The sequence below is a fragment of the Nannospalax galili genome, unplaced genomic scaffold, assembly GCF_000622305.1.
Source record: "Nannospalax galili isolate Female #2095 unplaced genomic scaffold, S.galili_v1.0 scaffold617, whole genome shotgun sequence".
Taxonomy (NCBI): Eukaryota; Metazoa; Chordata; class Mammalia; order Rodentia; family Spalacidae; genus Nannospalax; species Nannospalax galili.
In genome coordinates this window covers 26,804-35,557 of record NW_008341872.1, presented here as the reverse complement: position 1 = coordinate 35,557, position 8,754 = coordinate 26,804, and positions in this window count along the sequence as shown.

Genomic DNA, 8,754 nt, shown 5'->3' with positions numbered 1-8,754 from the left:
ATTAAATCTTCTGGTCTCAGACAAAATTGGGACTCATGAGCTATACTGTTATAATATTGCCTAATTATACATATATAACTAAACATACAGTCAATTGTATAAAATACATATAACATATAATTAGTATATATTCCTCCTTGCCACTGACAGAAATACCATCTTTTTTCTATGTCAAATATCTTTCCCTGGAGAGTTCAGTTCTGTTCATCTTTCTATTGGCCTAAGAAGGTTTTCAAGATTTAGACCCAGACATTCGTGCATGCTTCCTCAGGCCTGCAGCTTGAGTTTCAAAGGCATTCCGATTAATGAGCTGTTTTCTGGACATGTCATTTTACTGTAGCAACACACAGCAGAACTATAATCTGAAAATGTATGAGCATAGTCCTTCTACTCTCTCTCTCTTTGATAAGTAAGATTCCTGGAAGCTACTAAAATAGATAATATCTGTGTTACAATCAGGTGGAAAGAAAGACACAGCTCTGACCTCGAATAACTTGACACTCTGGGCCATGAAAGGATGATAAATAACATCTTCTGATATCAGCCTCTGTCCTCAGAGGTTCTGTGTTATTAATTATTTGTTCTGGTTGAACAAACTGCATCTCTTTTCCTCTGAAAACTGGTTCTCCTGTTGCTCCTTCCAGGACAAGTTCCACAGAGCCAGTAATCAAATAGCTTGATCAAGTTAAACCCTGTCTGGACTCCTCTGGAAAAGCCTAGGTAGGTATAGAACAACCTCACTCATCAAAAGTAGCCCTACATTGTGGGGTACTAAATCAGTAATTGCATCCATTCATCAAATAGTTATTAAGCCTCTTGTATATGCAGACATTGTCTAGATGCTGGGGATACAACCATGAGCCTGGTTGGATAATGCCCTACCCTCTTTTGGCTCACCCTCTGGCACAGGGAATACAGGTAATAAATGAGAATACACAGAAGTTAGCAAGATTTCAAACACTGTGGGTACTATACCAGAATTACTGAGGGGCTTGTCTATGGCCATGCCACCCTAACATGCCCAGTCTGATCATGGAAGCTAAGCATGGTCAGGCATGGTTAGAATTTGAGAAGGGGAAATAGCAGTAAGCCGCAAGTATAGGGAATCACTTAGCAACTTGGTGTTCTACTTAGCCTGGACTGTGTGCACACTCCAAAGAACACAATTGGCTAACTTGAGATTCTACTTGGGTTTGGCACATCCCTCTTCTAACAATGTACCTGGCAACCTAGGACCACCATCGCATGTAATATGCATACCCCAATTCCTAATAATGTACCTAGCAGCCTGGCACCCCCACCTGCATCAAGCTGCACATACAGCCCACTTAAAAAATGGAGTGAGTTGCTCCTCCTAGACAGCCCTACAGTGATGCCCCATTTCCATTCAAACACATGCTGGAACACATCTGGGGAAAGGGGTGATCTGGACTGGTTTGGGATGTAGGCACAATAAGGCAAACTGTCCTCTGCATGGACTTCTGGGAGAAAACTCCTACTTACCATAGTTGTGCCTATGCATAATTTGGTGGGTATATGTTTAAAATAGTTTATCTAACTTTGACAATGCTACAAGAAGCAGAATTAGGATTCAGACTCCTATCTTATCTAACCCCTTAATCTGAGCTCTGTACCGTCTGTACTACAATTATGACATCCTAAGGACCAGAAGGAGAGTCACAGACAAAGTCTAAGTATTCTGATGTATGCATACGTTAAAGGAGGCTATAGTTAGACATGTAAGAAATGAAAACTCAGGGCTGGGGAGATGACTCAGCGGTTAAGAACAATGGCCGCTCTTGCAGAAGACCTAGTCACAGGACCCACATGGCGGTTAACAGCTCTCCCTAACTCCAGCTCCAGGGGGTCCAACGCCCTCCTCTGACCTCTGTGGACACTGTATGACATGGTGCATTTACATATATGCAGGCAGTACACTCACACATATAAAAATAATAAAATATTTTTAAAAGAAATGAAAACTCATAGAAATAGATGATGACGCTACATAACCCAAGTCTGTCAATCAAAATAGAGAACTGCTTAAGCTACACCCCTTAGCAATAAAGCTCTTCCTTCTCTTGAACCCCATAAAAGAAAGCCTCAAACAACAACCAGGGCCCTTGAGTATTCTTTCACTCAGGTGACCTGCTGCTTTGTGACTGTAACTGATTCATACTATCACTCTGCTTCTGAATAAAATTTCCATGCCACTTTGCAATCTCTGTGTGTCTTTTTAATTATTTGAATAATATGCCAAGAATCTAGAAACTCCTTGTCCAGAGAGTGACCGCCAGCAAGAGCAGGATGGTGTATATTGAAAACACCTGTGGCAGGAATTTTGTAGATTGAAATCAATCACTAGTGATTGGCGCTGGTGGGTAAATATGCCTCCTTCTCTCCTTTGTGCGTCAGTCCTGAGATATTTTCATGCAGCTTCTCAGAGTGTCCCCACTGGGACAGTATTCCACTAACAACTGCCCCTTTATTGCAATAACAACTGATAATGCGTAATAAATGAGGCTGAAAAGGAGGAGCAAGCCAGTAAGCAGCATTCCTCCATGGCCTGTGCTCCAGCTCCTGCCTCCAGGTTCCTGCCCTGAGTTCCTATATTGGTCTCCTTGATGAACTGTGACCCAGGAGATGTAAGATAAAATAAACCCTTTCCTCCCCAAGTTGGTATTGGTCAGAGTATTTTGTCACAGCAGTGGAGAAACAAACTAGGATGATGATTGTTATTAGAATTCATGGCACGCCACCCATAAAGATTCGTCCAGTTTTCTATTAATACTGCAAAATTACTGTGTTTTATCCATACATATTCCAGTCATTAGGCAACCATAAAAACATGGAAGGAGCAAAATAGTAGCATGGCACGTTATTATCTCCCACTGTATGCCTCATTATTGTCACTGCACAGGGTCAAGTGGCCATTCATCACAATGTCATGAGTCCCTGTGGTGTGCTTGATGCTGGGTGGGAATCCCCACTCCTGACTCCTTCCATCCTGAGAGAGCTCAACTAAATGTCACACCCCCAGCCTGCTTTACTCACTCCTGAGAGAAAGTAGGGTATCATAAGCAAGCTTAGACACCCTCTCCATCCTTTTCACAGTGAGTGAGCTACCCACAAGGTGAAGGATATTTCCTTGTTTCCCAAGACCCAAGTTTTTCCTAGGCAGCCCTTCCCATTGGGAGGCCAAATACCTCAGTCCTGTTTTGTCTGTGTGTGACCAGTTGATACTCTACTTAATTCCTCAGACTAAATTTAGGCAATTCCTTTGAGTTTCCCAATAAGTTATATCTTGAGGCCGGTATTTAGCATGGTAAAGATGTGTTGGCCCCCCATTTTCTACTCTTTGACTTATGTCCTATTATAAACCCAGAAGGAAAAGGATATTTCTTCAGTGAGCTCTCAATGACTGTAGCATTTCACGGGCAGTGAGTGAACTGAAAAGTCCCACTCAAAAAAATGAAGGACAGGTATGAAATTGGGGAGACCCAAATAGTCATGCAGAGAGGGACATGAAATGTGGTTGTGGGCCCTGAACTACAGTGAGTATGGAAGGCATTTTGATCTTGGAGGTTTGTAGAAATTTATATTGGTCCAGTTTTACTGATTATCTAGGCCACTGAATGGAAGGCTCTAAGCTGACAAGATGATATGTTAACCTTGTTGAGTAACTTGGGCCTGTGATGGTTTTCCATAGATTTCAGACGATTCCTTTAAAGATAAGTCCTCTTAGAGAACATAACGGTGTTTGCAGTATGCTTTTTTAAAAATATCTTATTTATTAATTTTATTTTATGTGTATGAGTGTATTGCCTGCATGTTTGCAAGTATACTCATGACATGTAATGCCCACAGATGTCAGAAGAGGGTGTCGAATCCCCTGGAACTGAAGTTACAGATGATTGTTAGCTGCCATGTGGGTGCTGGGAACCAAACCCATGCCCTCCACAAGAGCAGCCAGTGCTCTTAACCACTGAGCCATCTCTCCAGCCCCTCCAGTACCCTTTTAAGCATGGCACTTTTGGGGGGAAAAAAGCCATGTTTAAAGAAGGTTCAACATAACCACAACAAAATTACAACCTGATGCCAGTATTGCTTAGGAACTTTTAAAATGAACAAAAACTTAATATGTATGGTTCCTTTTGTGTTTTGACTACACTGACCCAAAACACCTCAGAGCTCAGCAGCCACCTGATAACTGTCCAGTCATTCAGAAAGCATTTACTGATCATTTATCACATGCCAGGTCTTCTCCTGGGAATAAGAAACACAGAGATAAGAAAGCAGAACAGCCCGAGCTAGCACTGCTCCTGCCAAAGTATCACAGCACAAGATGGATACTGCAACAAAACAGGCACAGTGTGCTGTGATAACAACTCAGAAAGTATCAAATGCCAAGTTCCCTGAGATGGCTTGGTTGGAAAGCTTCCATGGAGAAGAGATAATTTACTTGAACTTCAAGGTTTACAGGAAGATGGCTGGAAAAAAGGGACACAGAGGAATAGTCCAGGAAGGAGGAGCCACTGTTTCTCTCCAGAGATGAATTCAAGGAATTGTAAATAATCTGGTGGGATAAATAGGAGACCACAAAGGGTCATAGAAGAGTGTCAGAAAGAAAGACAAATAGGGAACAAGGACAGAACGAGCAGCAGCCTTGCTAGGGAATTTAATCAGAAAGTACCAAAATTAGATGTCACCTAAGATGACTCTTGCTACAGAGCAAGGAGTAAAACTTAGACAAGCCAGAGACAAGGAGACCATTCAAAGACGTCTTCTGTTGTCTAAGTAAACATGGTGCTGGCCTGGAGGAGGAAATCAGGGGATCTGCTCCTCGTCCCTTCACTCACTCTGCATCCATCTACTCATTCAATAAATACTGAGTTTATATAATACCCACTAGGCAGTAAGTTCTACAGTTACAATAGTAAACAGTGGAGAGAGATGGAAAAAAACCAAAATATTTGTGGTAGAGATTAGAATTGTAGAGAAAAGCAGAATGAGTAACAAATTCTAGGGCCGAAGCATGCTGATGCACTGGTGAATAAGGAGGCAGGGGCTGGTCTGAAGGCCGCATTGAATGAGACTTGACAGGGATTAGTAGATAACTGGCTCTCTCTCTCTCTCTCTCTCTCTCTCTCTGCCCTTAATATATGTCATACTTGACCATAACCATCTACAACCACCAAGCAAATTCCTCAAAATAATCTCTCTCTCTCTCTCTCTCTCTCTCTCTCTCTCTCTCTCTCTCTCTCTCTCTGTGTGTGTGTGTGGGGGGGTGCATGTACTCACACTCCACATATGGGGTGTAGAAAGAGGTGACAGTATAAAGAAAAGGAAATGATGATGATTCCCAAAGCTCTAATTTCAGTGACTATGTGGCACTAACCGTCAGAGGAAACAGGAGAGTTCACTGCCCCCACTGGATTTCAAATGCCTATCTCATGGGGTTAGAATAAATAGACATAGGAGACAATACTTAGTAATGTAGGAACAACTGCCAGTTAAATTCTTTCTGTTGCAATAACTACTCTAACTAGCTAACAGTTATTGAATGTTGACTATTAACCAGGTTGGTGCTCAGAAATCTAATTTAATTGTCTAGAATTACACAGGAAGAAAAATCATTATTGATCTTAAACTGAATTCCTAAAGTCTTTGCTTCTAGTCAACTTGCTCTGTTGTTTCCAACAGTCTTCAAATTAAGACATAAAATAAATCATTGTGTATAAGTTTCCACAATGAAAGACCTTCCTGAAGGCACTGGCCACTTTGTCAATCTATAAACAGTGGGAAGATTTGCTTTTAAATTGAACTTGGTATGACATAGGTTTTTTAACACTCTGATAAAGAAGTAACTTGTGGCTTAGCTCTTAAGAGCATGTACTATTCTTGCAAAGCACCCAGTTCAGGCAGCTCTCAACTGCCTATGACTCCAGCTCCAGGGAAGTCAATGTCTCTGGCCTCTAAGGGCACCTGCACTTACATGAACATACCCACACACAGACATACACATATTTTAAAACAAAATAAACCTTGAAAAAAAGAAGTAATTTGCATCCTGCCATAAGGAACCCTTGTTCCTTGTTTATAAGTCAATATACTCCAGGTCAAAACCTAGTGATGTCATGGAGGGAAGCTTCAAAGAAAAGGTAGAAATCAAATTTGAGGTCCCAGGGAAGAGTGAAAAGGCATGTCTGGTTTTTCTTATTGCCTATCACCAGATCTATCTCAATGGCAAAATGGACTCCATTTTATTCTAGCTGACTTTGCTCACCCTGTGTTTCTGCCCAGCCTCCCACTCCACACTTTACTGACTGAGATAGGTGATCTCATGCAGGTAATTCATTATTTCTACAATACTGGGAATCTTACAACTAGCCAGGCAGAACATCCTCTGCCACCAACCTCTTCTGCAAAAGTCCGTGAGCCTTGGAGGGAGTGGTAGGTGTGGGATTATCTCCCTCCCATTGGGGTAAGGCACTGAACTTTTGGGTCTCTGAATCATCTGTTTTCCATGGGCTGTTGACCAGTTTCAGTGGGATTCCATCTACCATAAAAACACACAGCAAGAAGCAAGAACATCTAAACAGTGACTGTTATAGTAACTTAACCTATGGCTGTAAACACAGATGCTTGGATGGTACATTAGCAGGTGCATCATTTCCATCCAACAAAGGAATTGCAGTGACTTCCCACTGGGGCCTATTTTCTCCCCTGCCACAGGGGGTTGGCCGGGTCTACAGTACCAGATTTGTGTTCCACCCCTAGGAGCGGGCATTATATCCAATTGAAAATTCACTGGTTGTACATACATTCCACTGCTGCACCAGCAGGAGCATCTTGTTTAGTTAAAGGGACTCTTAATCCAACCATCACTATGTGGCATTCCTCTGTGCCTCCCACTCTGTATTACACTATAAGTGACTCAAAGATGTTGTGTCCTTTTTTTACACCCATTTTTGTACAAAGCAGTTATGTCTGTGGTAGCAAGCTCTTTTTAAAGAGCAGAAACTGGTACATCCTACATCCACCCTTTTCTCTCTCTCTCTCTCTCTCTCTCTCTCTCTCTCTCTCTCTCTCCCTGTCTCTCTCTCTCTTCCCCTCTCCCCCTCTCCCCCTCTGTGTCTGTGGGTGTGCGTGTGTGTGTGTAAACCCCATGTAAGTATATGCCATATATGCCTGATTTCTATAGCAGCACCTGTAAAAGAATTGCTATACAAGGAAGACAGACAGGAGAAAAGCTGTATGTTTACTTGCAGGTACCTAAACTTTTAAGTAGAAAAGCAAAAAGACAGGAGTTGGTTTTGCTTTTTTTTGTTGTTTCATTTGTTGTCTGGTTTTTCGTTTGTTTTCCATTTAAAAGGTCTCACACCACTGCAGGCTACCTTTATTCTCCTAGTTTGGTGTCACATATGCTGGAATAAAAGTATGTGCCACAATTCCCACTTCAAAAACAGGAAATTTCCATGTATTCCATGTGTTCACTATTCCATTAGTGAACTCTAGAAACCACCATGAGACAATCATCCAAATGGTGTTATCAGGTTAGATGATCCCCTTATTAATCGGAATTTCAAAGGGCAGTAAGAGCCAGTTTAATACAGTGAGATCAGTTTTGAAAGTGATGTTTAGTGTCTAAACAGCAGTTTTCTGAGGTGTCCCCACCTTTTATAACACATGCTTCAAATGTATGACTGTCAACTGTCTAAAGTACATCAGCAATTCTGATGTGACCATGTTCAACCTGTCCCAATCATTGGTATCTCCTTCCTAGATGACTGATCTTCCTGATTCCAAATCAGTCTCTGCACTGTACAACCTTTTGTCCACAAGGCAGCCCCTTCATACTTATAGCTCTGCAGTATTCCACTGAGTGCATATATTTCTAATTCTTTTTTCTGCTCCTGGTAGACATTTGGTCAGTTTTTTATTTGGGTGATTATGATTAATCTTGCTACAAATCTCTTTGGTCAGCATATAAACAGCATAGGTGAGTTCCTGTGAGTGAATTTCCTGAGTCATAGGACAGAAACAGTCATAGGACTCAAGACACATCTCCTAGAATCAGCCTTAGAAGATGCTCAGATAATTTCCCAAAGTGGTAATCCGCATGCTTATTTTGCTTTACTTCAGCTTTTTCTTTTGACAGTATTGGGGATTAAACCCAGGGCCTTGTATATGCTAGGCTTCTATACAACAAAAGAAGCAATCTGCAGAGTGAAAAGACAGCCTACAGAATGGGAGAAAATCTTCGCAAATTACATATGAGATTCTGTTAATATCTATAATACACAAAGAACTTCAAAACTTAAGCACCAAGAACTCCACAAATCTTCCAATCAATAAATGAGTTAATGAACTGAATAGAAAATTCTCAAAGGAAAAATTACAAATGGTCAATAAATAGTTGAAAAAGTGTTTTTCATCCTTAACTACCAGGTTAATACAAATTAAAACTGCTCTAGGATCTGGGGTGATGGCTCAGTCAGTAAAGTATTTCCTGCACAGGCATGTGGACCTAAGTTTAGATCCCCAACACCCACATAATAGCTAGGCCTGGTTCCTATAAGTCCATCCCTGAGGATGGAGGGGTGTAGTAAGAAAAAGACAACTGGACAGATGCCTAAAGTTCATTGGTCAGCCAGCCTAGGCATTCAGTGAGCTCCAGGTTCAGTGAAAGACCAGCTCAAAAACTAAGATGGAAAGCCAGGTGTTGCGGTGCACACCTTTAATCCCAGCACT